Source organism: Neomonachus schauinslandi, chromosome 7, assembly GCF_002201575.2.
Source record: "Neomonachus schauinslandi chromosome 7, ASM220157v2, whole genome shotgun sequence".
Taxonomy (NCBI): domain Eukaryota; kingdom Metazoa; phylum Chordata; class Mammalia; order Carnivora; family Phocidae; genus Neomonachus; species Neomonachus schauinslandi.
Window position 1 is genome coordinate 12,945,161 of NC_058409.1, and position 10,285 is coordinate 12,955,445.

Here is a 10,285-nt window from a genome sequence, read left to right on the forward strand (position 1 = left end):
AAATAAGTAAATTTTTAGCCTAAGGTACAACAGTACTTTGGAATGTTTATTTAATATGGTATTCTTACCCAATTCCCAATACCCAGTGGGGAAAAATCTGAATTGGCCACAGTGGAGCAGTGGTTGATATTTGGAGAAGAGCCTCATGAAGGAGAGGACTCACCTGAAGCTCATCTCTTTCCCGGAGGGACGCAACAAACTCTTGATGCCTTAAGTTGAGGGGAAAAAGCTTTCTCTCTTAGTTAAAACAGATCTATAGACTGGTTGTGATTTATGCACTGTCGTAATGGAACAAATATTTTTTCTCAGCATGTTGGGAACCTGCCCCCCAATGCACTTAGATTTGAGTTTTGTTTTTTTTTTTTTAAATCAGGAATTTACTTTATCCCAATTGGCTAAGGCAGTTCAGTTTCCTGTCTGTTTGCTGTACTTAAACTTCTGCCCCACCCCTTTTATTACCACTGATTTAAGAATTTATCATATACTGCCCTAGACCAAATGTAGAGTTTATGACTCCAGTGTTCATGGGACTTGATTAGATCCAAGGCAGCACATATGGTGAAATGTGCCATCTCAACATTTTGTCAATTATGCCAGTGTACTTGTGCCAAGCAAAGTGATTTCTCCCTCCTAAAGACATATGAGCCAGAAAGAAGTTCTTTGATTTCTTGTTTTATGTGACATTCTGTCTGCAATTAGCAGGCTTCCAGATGTTCATGAATTTTATATTCAACTTATATAGTCATTTATGTTTCCCACCAGAAAGCAGAGTGGTTTATGTTCCAGAAACTCAATCGAAAAACATTTCTTCTAACTTGAACTTGAAATGACTAAATATTTCATGGTGTAACTTCTAATTATAAATGTTCTGTGAGATTAGGGGACTTTTATTTTTATCTGGATAGTTTGAATTTTATCCACACTCATTGAACAAACATTTGAAAATATTTCCTTCAGTTTGGAGCTGCTTGGATCTTTCTTTTTTTTTTTTTTCATTGATAGGATTCTTCTGCTCGCCTCCTAAAACTGTATTTGAAACTTCTAACCTCATTTCAAAAATCACATTTGTTATGTTATATCTTCTGTTTTTCATAGGCTGTGAGGTTCTTGAGAGGCCTCTGCAATACTGAACATAGTGTTTGTTAGTACTAAATCATTCTCTCTTGAGATTCAGAGAACAGTTATTTATAGATCATTTGTTTTAACTGATTTCCTGTTTTTTTTTTTTTTTAAAGATTTTATTTATTTATTTGACAGAGACACAGCGAGAGAGGGAACACAAGCAGGGAGAGTGGGAGAAGGAGAAGCAGGCTCCCCGCAGAGCAGGGAGCCTGATGCGGGACTCGATCCCAGAACCCTGGGATCATGACCTGAGCTGAAGGCAGTCGCTCAACCAACTGAGCCACCCAGGCGCCCAACTGATTTCCTGTTTTAAGCACCACACGCTATCACCATTATCCAGGATTAAAACATGGAGGTGTCTCTTACGTTACCTGTAAAACTGAAACCTGCATTACCACTCTTGTTCTAAGCAGGTATCAATTTAGCATGGAGTCAGGTTGAATTAAGGTAGGGAAGCAGCCAGATTTACCACAATCCTTTGAAACAAAGGAAGTTTCTTCTAAAGTCAGTTTTTGTTTACATGTGCAGCAGTTCTAGGATACCAAAAATCAAACATTCTTTGTATATAACTTTGTTAAGGTTCAGATGCATAAAGCTATAACTTTGGGAGGTATCACTTGATTTTTTTTTCGAATGTCATTCTACAATATTCTTTACAGAGAGTACTAACCTTCAAGGGATGAAGAACAATCTTCTAATACAGGCTGTTTCTTTTGAAGAGAGTAAAAAAAATTTCCTTATATTGCATAAAATCTACCTTTTCCCACTTCAGTTCATTACTGCTAGTTCTTCACTTTAGAATAGCATATGATAAATTTAATTCTTCCTCCACATATACTTTCAATATCCTACCTTGGTCTTTCTCCTCTTCCTCGGACTCTCCCCTTCCATCAACCTCCTCCTTTCCCCCCGCATCCTTCATTTTTCTTCTTCTAAAATGGCTTTATTGAGGTATAATTTACATACCATGAAATTTTTCCACTGACAGTATACATTATAGTAATTTGGGGTATGTTCATTAGAGTTGGGTACTCATCATCACAGTCCACTTTTAGAATATTTTCATCACCCCTAAAAGTTCCTGTGCTTATTTGTAGTCAGTCCCTAGCCTAGGGCAATCACTGATGTGCTTTCTCTGTATATAGATTTAAGAGGTTTCATATAAATAGTACCATATCATATGAAGTCTTCTGTGTCTGGCGTCTTTCATTTAGCATAATGGTTTTGAGATTCATTCATGTTGTAGAATGTATCCGTAGTTTCTTTTTAATGCTGAATAGTATTCTGTTGTACAGCTCTTTCACATTCCTTTTATCTCTTCACTCATTGATGGGCATTTGGATTATTTCCAATGTTTGGTTATTTTGAATAATACTTCTATGAATATTAATGTTCAAGTCTTCAGACGTATGTTTTCATTTCTCTTTCATTTCCATACTTCGGAGTGGGATTACTGCATTGTATGGTAAGTATGTGATTAATTTTTCAAGAATCTGACAAATGTTACCATTTTGTGGTGTTCCATTTTATATCCGGCTAGAATGTTATGAGTGTCACAGTTGTCTCCTTATCTTTGCCAGTGCTTAGAATTGTCAGTCTTTTTTATTATAGCCTTCTTATTGTGGTTTCAGTTTGCACTTCCCTAATGACTAATGATATTGAACATCTTTTCATGTGTTTATTGTGATTTATATATCTGCTTGGGGTAAATGTCTAGTCATATTTTCTTTGGTGAAATGTGTTGCCAGCTTTTAAATTGTGTTGTCTTCTTACAGTTTAGTTGGTAAGGGTTCTTTATATATCCTGGATATGAGTTCTTTGTTAGATATATTATGTGCAAATATTTTCTTCCAGTCTGCTTTATTTGCATTTCCTACTGTTGTCTTTTGAAGAGTGTATATAATTTTGATGAAATTCAAGTTATAATTTAATAGTGACTTTGTAATAAGTTTTGAAATTGGGTAATGTAAATCTTCCAACTTTGTTTTGCTCTTTAAAAATTGTTTTGGCTATTTTAAGTCCTTTGCATTTTTATATAAATTTTAGGGTCAGCTTATAAATTTCTACAAAGAAATCAGCTGGGAATTGGATAGAGTTAACATTGAATCTATAGATCAGTTTGAGGAGAATTGTCATATTAACAATAGTAATCTCTTGTAAACATAGAATGTCTCTCCATTTACTTAGGTCATTGTTGACTTCTTGCAGTTAAAGATGTGGTTTCAATATACAGGCCCTACATTTCCGTTGTGGAATATATTACCCAGTATTTTATTCCTTTTGATGCTATTATGAGTGGAATTAGCTTCTCAGTTTCAGTTTTCAGTTGTTTGTTGGTCTTTGGTTGAAATTGATTTGTGTTTTTCTAGTTATTTTAGTTGCCAAAGTAGGATGAGGGAAAAAGTAGGATGAGCTTGTGTTCTGGGCTTCCTCTCCCCATTAAATGGCCTCGTAAGGGCTATCATTTTCTCAAGAGCATGGAATATTGATGAGAAGTTGAGTTACTTGTGTTCAGAATATATAATTATTATATTTATTTTATTTTTTAATAAAGATTTTTTTATAAGATTTTATTTATTTATTCATGAGAGACGGAGAGAGAGAGGCAGCAGCAGAGGGAGAAGCAGGCTCCCCGCAGAGCAGGGAGCCCAATGTGGGACTTGATCCCAGGACCCTGAGATCATGACCTGAGCCGAAGGCAGACGCTTAACCATCTGAGCCACCCAGGCACCCAATAAGTATTATATTTATAAGTAGTATTCTTGTTAGGTGGGTCAACAGTCAGTCTATTAAGCTTAGTAAACATCTCCCAGTCTTGATGAGGATAACAAACCAGAGAGGTTATTGAATGGGATACCCATTCATCAAAAGGTGTGAACCCTGAGGGTCCTGTATATAAGGCCATCATTCAACAACCCCCAGAGAGTGATGAAAATTTGCTGCCTTTCAGTGGTTATTGAGATGTTACTGTGACCCTGTGTGAGCCGAGTAGTCTCTTTGTGACACTCCATGACCTGCCTGCTTCCTATGGCCCTATCATTACCCCAGGAAGCAAGAATATTCTGTCCATCATACACTTCCTCCTTCCCTTCATCAGCTGTAGGAGATCTTGCCCTTAAGTGACCAGATAGTTAACTCTCTCCTAAAATTTGTTATTAATTACTTATTAAATTGGGATTATTTGTTTTCCTACTAGAGTTCCTAAATTATTTATTTATTTATTTAAAGATTTATTTATTATTTTTATTTGACAGAGAGAGACACAGCGAGAGAGAAAACACAAGCAGGGGGGTGGGAGAGGTAGAAGCAGGCTTCCCACAGAGCAGGGAGCCCGATGCGGGGCTCGATCCCAGGACTCTGGGATCATGACCTGAGCCGATGGCAGACGCTTAATGACTGAGCCACCCAAATGCCCCTAGAGTTCCTAAATTATTTAATTAAAAAGGAAAACAATAACAGTCTTTTGTTCCCAGACCTCCTCTGTTGAATCTGGAAGGATCTTTGCATATTATTAAAGATTAAATTTGACCAAATATAGCAAAGGCCTGGGTATAATGGTTTAATAAAGGCTGGTTCCGTTGCTACCTACCTATCCATCTATCTATCTGTCTGTCCTACATTAAGAGGTCTGAAAAGTAGTCTGGAGGTGATCAGAGATATTTTGGCTATTCAGCAAGTCATTGAGGAGTTAAAGCTCCTTCTAGCTGCTGTTCCACCATCTTTAGTATATGGCTCTGTCCCTATGCTTGCAATGTCCTCAGGCATAGCACCCATTTTCCTGGTTGGAAGAATAGGAGCATGTAGGGGCCAAAGGAAACATGCTGAGTCTGCTTCCTTCATCAAGCTTTCCTGGTGAAACTTCTCATATGTCAGATTTGTGTCACTTGGCCAATCCTAGCTGCCTGGGAGTCTGGAAAGTTGAATAGTTAAAGCTGAGCATATTCTCAGCCAGAAAAAAAAAAAAAAATTGTGCTCCTCTTAGTAAATGTGGTAGATATTACCAGCGATTACCATATCTGATTCTTCTGCCCTTCTGGGTATTGTGAAGCCTGTAGTCCTCAGCCTCCTTTCCATAGAATCAGTTCTGGCCAATGAAATGTGAAAAGAAGTGACAGAGGTCACTTGTAAATGAGAAAGGGGCATTTAAGGGGCACCTGGCTGGCTCAATCAGTAGAGTATGTGACCCTTGATCCTGGGGTCGTGAGTTCAAGCCCGACCTTGGGCATATCGCTTGCTTAAAAAAATAAATTCGTTTAAAGTTTCTTCAATCTTGTCTTACCTGCTAGGATCATCCAGAGACTGTGTTTCAGATAGTACACCTACAAGAGTGTGGAGCCTTTTTTAGCTTGGTCCCCTTTGCCAGTCCACGTGGCACGTATGATATGAGCAAGAAAGGAACTTTTGTTAAACTGAGATATGTGGTCTGTTACTGCAACATAGCCTAGTCTGTTCTAATTAATGTACTCAAGAAAAGGGGTTAATATATATTGGCCAGGCAACTACCTGGATCTGCCACACTCTTCCACAGAGCCTATTTCTACTGAATCCCCAGAGCTGTGGTGGTTATCACTTTCCTTTCTATTATTATATTATTGACAAATTTTAAATATATACAAAACCAGAGAGAATGATATAATAGCTCAATGTATATCCATCAATCTATGACCAATCCTGTTTATTTTTACTCTTACCCTCTTCTCCCCACCCAGATTATATTTAATCAAATCCCAGTCATCACATAATTTCATGTATAAATGTTTAAGTATATGTCTCTTTAAGATATTTTTAATTTAACCATAATACTATTTTCACAGCTAAGAAATTAACAATAATCCCTTAATATTATCAAATAGTGTTCACATTTCACCTATTGTCTTATAGGGGATTTTTTTTACAATTTTATTTGTTCAAATTGGGATCCGCATAAAGTTTATAACTCTGACTGCCTGATACACCTTTGAATTTAGAGATTAATCTGGATGTTTTCTCCTCTACTTCTGAAAACACTGTCTTTTTTTTTTTTTTTTTTTTTTGAGAGTTTCCTACAGTTTGGATGTTGCCATGTGCCCCCATGGTGTCTGTTAAATGTATTCATCTCTCTGTCCATTGCATTTCCTGCCTATTGCTAAATAGATCTAGAGACTTGATCAGATTGAAATTAATTAATTAATTGACAGGAGCATTTCATAGGTATACTTATCAGCAGGCACGTAGTATCTGCTTGTCTCTACCACCCCCCCCCCCCTTTAAATGATTAAACACCCTAGAGATAGCTTCTGTTCTTGACAGTGTGGATGCATGAGGCTTTTGGTAACATTCCGATTGTATTGGCAGGGCCATACTATCAATTTCAGCACAATTGAATTCTCTCTCTCTCTTTTATCAGCTCTCTTGGAGTATAATTTACATAAATAAAAATCATACATTTTAATTGAACAATTTGATGAGTTTTGACAAATGTATACATTCATGTAACCATCCCCACAATTGAGGTATAGAACAATTTTATCATCCCCAAATCCCTTGTCTTCTTCCTGGGCAATTTCTTCTTCCTGACTCCATGCAACCAGTGATCTACTTTCTGTCACTGTAGATTAAAATTTCATATAGACCATCCAGAGTTTCATAAAAATGGAATTATGTGGTATATACTCTTTTGTGACTTCCTTTTTTTGCTCAGAATAATGTCTGTAAGTTTTATCCATGCTGTTGGGTGTATAAGTAATTTGTTCCTTTTTATACTTGAATAGAACTCTCTTGTTTGGCCATGCCAAAATTGTTTATCCATTCACAAGTCGATGGACATGTGGATTGTTTCAGGGTTTTGGCTATGAAAAAATTGCTATAAAAATTCCTGTACAAGTCTCTGAATGGATGTATGTTTTCATCCTATAGTGTAAATCCTAGAAGTGAGATAGCTGGGTTATAGTATTGGCATATACTCAACTCTACGAAAATGCCAAACAGTTTTCTAAAATTATAGTTGAGAAGTGTTATATTTCCATCAGAAATGTATGATAGTTCCATTGCTTCACATTTTTTCTAACATTTGGTATGTCAGTCCTTTTAATTTTAGCCATCTAATGGGTATATAATGGTATCTTTTTTTATTTTAATATTTATTTCCTTAATGATTTATGATATTGACCATTTTTTTCCAAGTGCTTATAGGTTTTTTTTTTTAAATTATATATATATCTTTATTTCTCCCTCCCTCCCTCCCTACCTACTTATCAATTGTCTATTTACTTATACTGAGGGAGAGAGAGCGATGGCTGGACCCATCTGGGAGGACTTTCCTCGATGCCCCAGATGTTTCCCAAGTGCTCTGCCCTCTAGATGATTGGAATTTGAATGATTTTTCTGTTGTGTATGAGCTCTGAGAATTATTTATCTTACAGGTCTTTGGTTGTTTTTTATGTGCCTCATGAAATTTGATCCTACACTCCTCTACATGCACCACTTAGCCCTCAGCGGCTCTCCCTGGATGGTGCAGGGCCTGAGCTGCTCTGCTCCCAATGCCATGTCTGCCACTGTCCAGTGGGAGTTTGAGCAGTTGGATGCTCAGAATCACTAGCAGCAGCTGTACTTGGAAATTTGCAGAGTCTCATAGAATGGCCAAGTTTCCAGAAAACAGAAATTGAAACAGATATAGAGATCTAAGCCCCTACGATCATAGTCATGTTAAACTGAAGAATGCTGAGAATGATTATATTAATGCCAGTTTAAGTTGCCATAGAAGAGGTGCATAGATGTTACAACTTAACACAGGGGCCACTTCCTAGTACAGGTTGGCATTTCTGGCCCATGGTTTGGCGGCAAAAGACCAAAGCAGTTGTCATGCTAAACTGAGTTGTGGAGAAGGAATCTGTTAAATATACCCAGTACTGACCGACAAAATATGACCAAGAGATGCTGTTTAAAGAAACAGGATTCAGTGTGTAGTTCTTGTTAGAAAATGTGAAGTCATATTATACATCTACTGCAATTAGAAAACATCAAGGAACGGTGGAAAGAACTTTCTAAGGCAGACTTATGTCTTGCTTTTGATCATTCACCAACCAAAATAATGACTGAAAAATACAATGGGGATGGGATAGGCCTAGAAGAAGAAAAACTATACAGGACTGCTATACAGGACTGTCCTCTAAAATGCAGGGTACTATGGAGGAGAACAGCGAGAGTGTCCTATGGCAGCATATTCGAGAGGACCGAAAAGCTAACATGGCTCAGAAGGTGCAGCAGATGAAACAGAGGCTAAAGGAGAGTGAATGAGAAAGGAAAAATTTTCCCAATTAAAAAAAAAAAAAAAAGGGGGCACCTGGGTGGCTCAGTTGGTTAAGCGACTGCCTTCAGCTCAGGTCATGATCCTGGAGTCCTGGGATCGAGTCCCGCATCGGGCTCCCTGTTCAGCAGGGAGTCTGCTTCTCCCTCTCACCCTCCCCCCTCTCATGCTCTCTCTATCTCATTCTCTCTCTCAAATAAATAAATAAAATCTTAAAAAAAAAAAAAAGGCAAGCAAAGAAACAAAAATTTTCCCTGAAGTCCTCTTTGAAGGAAAATTCTTATTGGCACAGTGAGGCCAAGATTGACAGACATCTAAATATCCATGACTTGAGAATATTCTGCAGCTATATACATTTTGAACCATTAATATGGAAGACCTGAGGCCTACTCCAGAAACTGAAGTGAAGTTTGATAAACCTGTAGATTGCTTCACACTAGTCTCTTTACTTTACATCCAGGGAATGGAGAGCACCACCAGCAGAAGACTTTGCAGAAGCCTCTCAGTTGATGTATTGTGAAGTGTTTACTGAATGTATGAAATGTAGAAAGATGTAAAAGATAAATTAGGAGAGACTACTTTGTATTGTACTGCCATTCCGACTGTATTTTTATACTTTTTGGCAGCATTAAACATTTTTATTAAATTAAAAAAAAAAACAAATTAGCCCTCAGCTCTATTTCAAAGGAATTTATGCAAATTTCTAGATGACTTCTCCTTCTTCTGCATCTTTTTCTTCCCCCCCAACTGTTCCCTCCATCTCCCCTCCCCGACCTCTCTCCTCCTCTTCCTCTTCCTTCTTCTTTCCTAGTTTCCTTCTCTGCTCCACAACTTCCAGCCACCTTATTCTCCCCAAGCTCTGATCTTTGTTTCTTCAGTTTTACAAGCTTTTTTGCTCTGCTTAGGATTCTCTTTCATGATCCAGAAAATTCTACCAGGCAATTGTCTTAGATATTTTGCCCAGTTCTTATTTGTTTAAAGATGAAGTTGAGTATGTTTCTTGTTACTCCAAATGGCCAACAGAGAAAATCCTACAACTCCTTTTTTTTACATATCCTTAAGCTTTTTATACTCAGCTGAACCCTCAAAGGTTTACAGAATTTACTTGCCCTAAATTTTTTCCTTCTCCTTTACCTATAGTAAGTGTTCCTAATCTTCATTTTTTTTTTTCCTTTTGGCTTTACCTAATCTTTTCTCCACTTATTTTTGCAGAAGTCTGGAATCTTTCTACTCTGAAGAAATAAACAGAATCCAGCATGAACTCCTTCAATTTTATTCCACCATCCTGTATGTCTCTTAAGGCATCCTGTTTCCTATTTTAAAGTGTAGTGACCTCATATGACCAATATTCATTAATTTTATTTTTTTAACTGTTTGTATTCATAGAATCACATTTTCCTCATTCTACCCTTCCATTTTCTCAGTTACCTTGTGTTCCAAGATTTCTTCCATCTATTGCCATGTCTTTATTTTGCCATTTAAAATTAATGCAATAATCTCCTCTTAGGTTTTCACCTGGCTGTTGATTGCCAGTTTTCATCTTTGAGCCAGCACATTTATGTACAGTCCTCAGGGTAACAGTTACCATGGCTAGATCCAACCACTGAGTCTCTTTTCTTATACATTTTCACCACTTATTCCTTCTAATATTTCCAGAAATAATTTAGGTTAGGGCTATCATTCTCAGCCTTATTGTCATTTTGGGCCAGATAATTCTTAGTTGAGGGACTGTTCTGCGTATTGTGGGATGTTTAGCAGCATCGATGGCCTCCACCCACAGGATACCAGGAACATGTGACTCCCACTCCTCATTTGTGACAAAATGTCTCCAGACATTGTCACATGTATCCTGGAAAGCAAAATCACCCTTGGTTAAAA

General features: G+C 37.4%; 1 pseudogene; it reads left to right on the forward strand.

The window, feature by feature from the left end:
- Nucleotides 1-7,645: 7,645 nt before the first annotated feature.
- LOC110591185 lies at nt 7,646-8,371 on the forward strand (annotated as a pseudogene).
- Nucleotides 8,372-10,285: the final 1,914 nt, after the last annotated feature.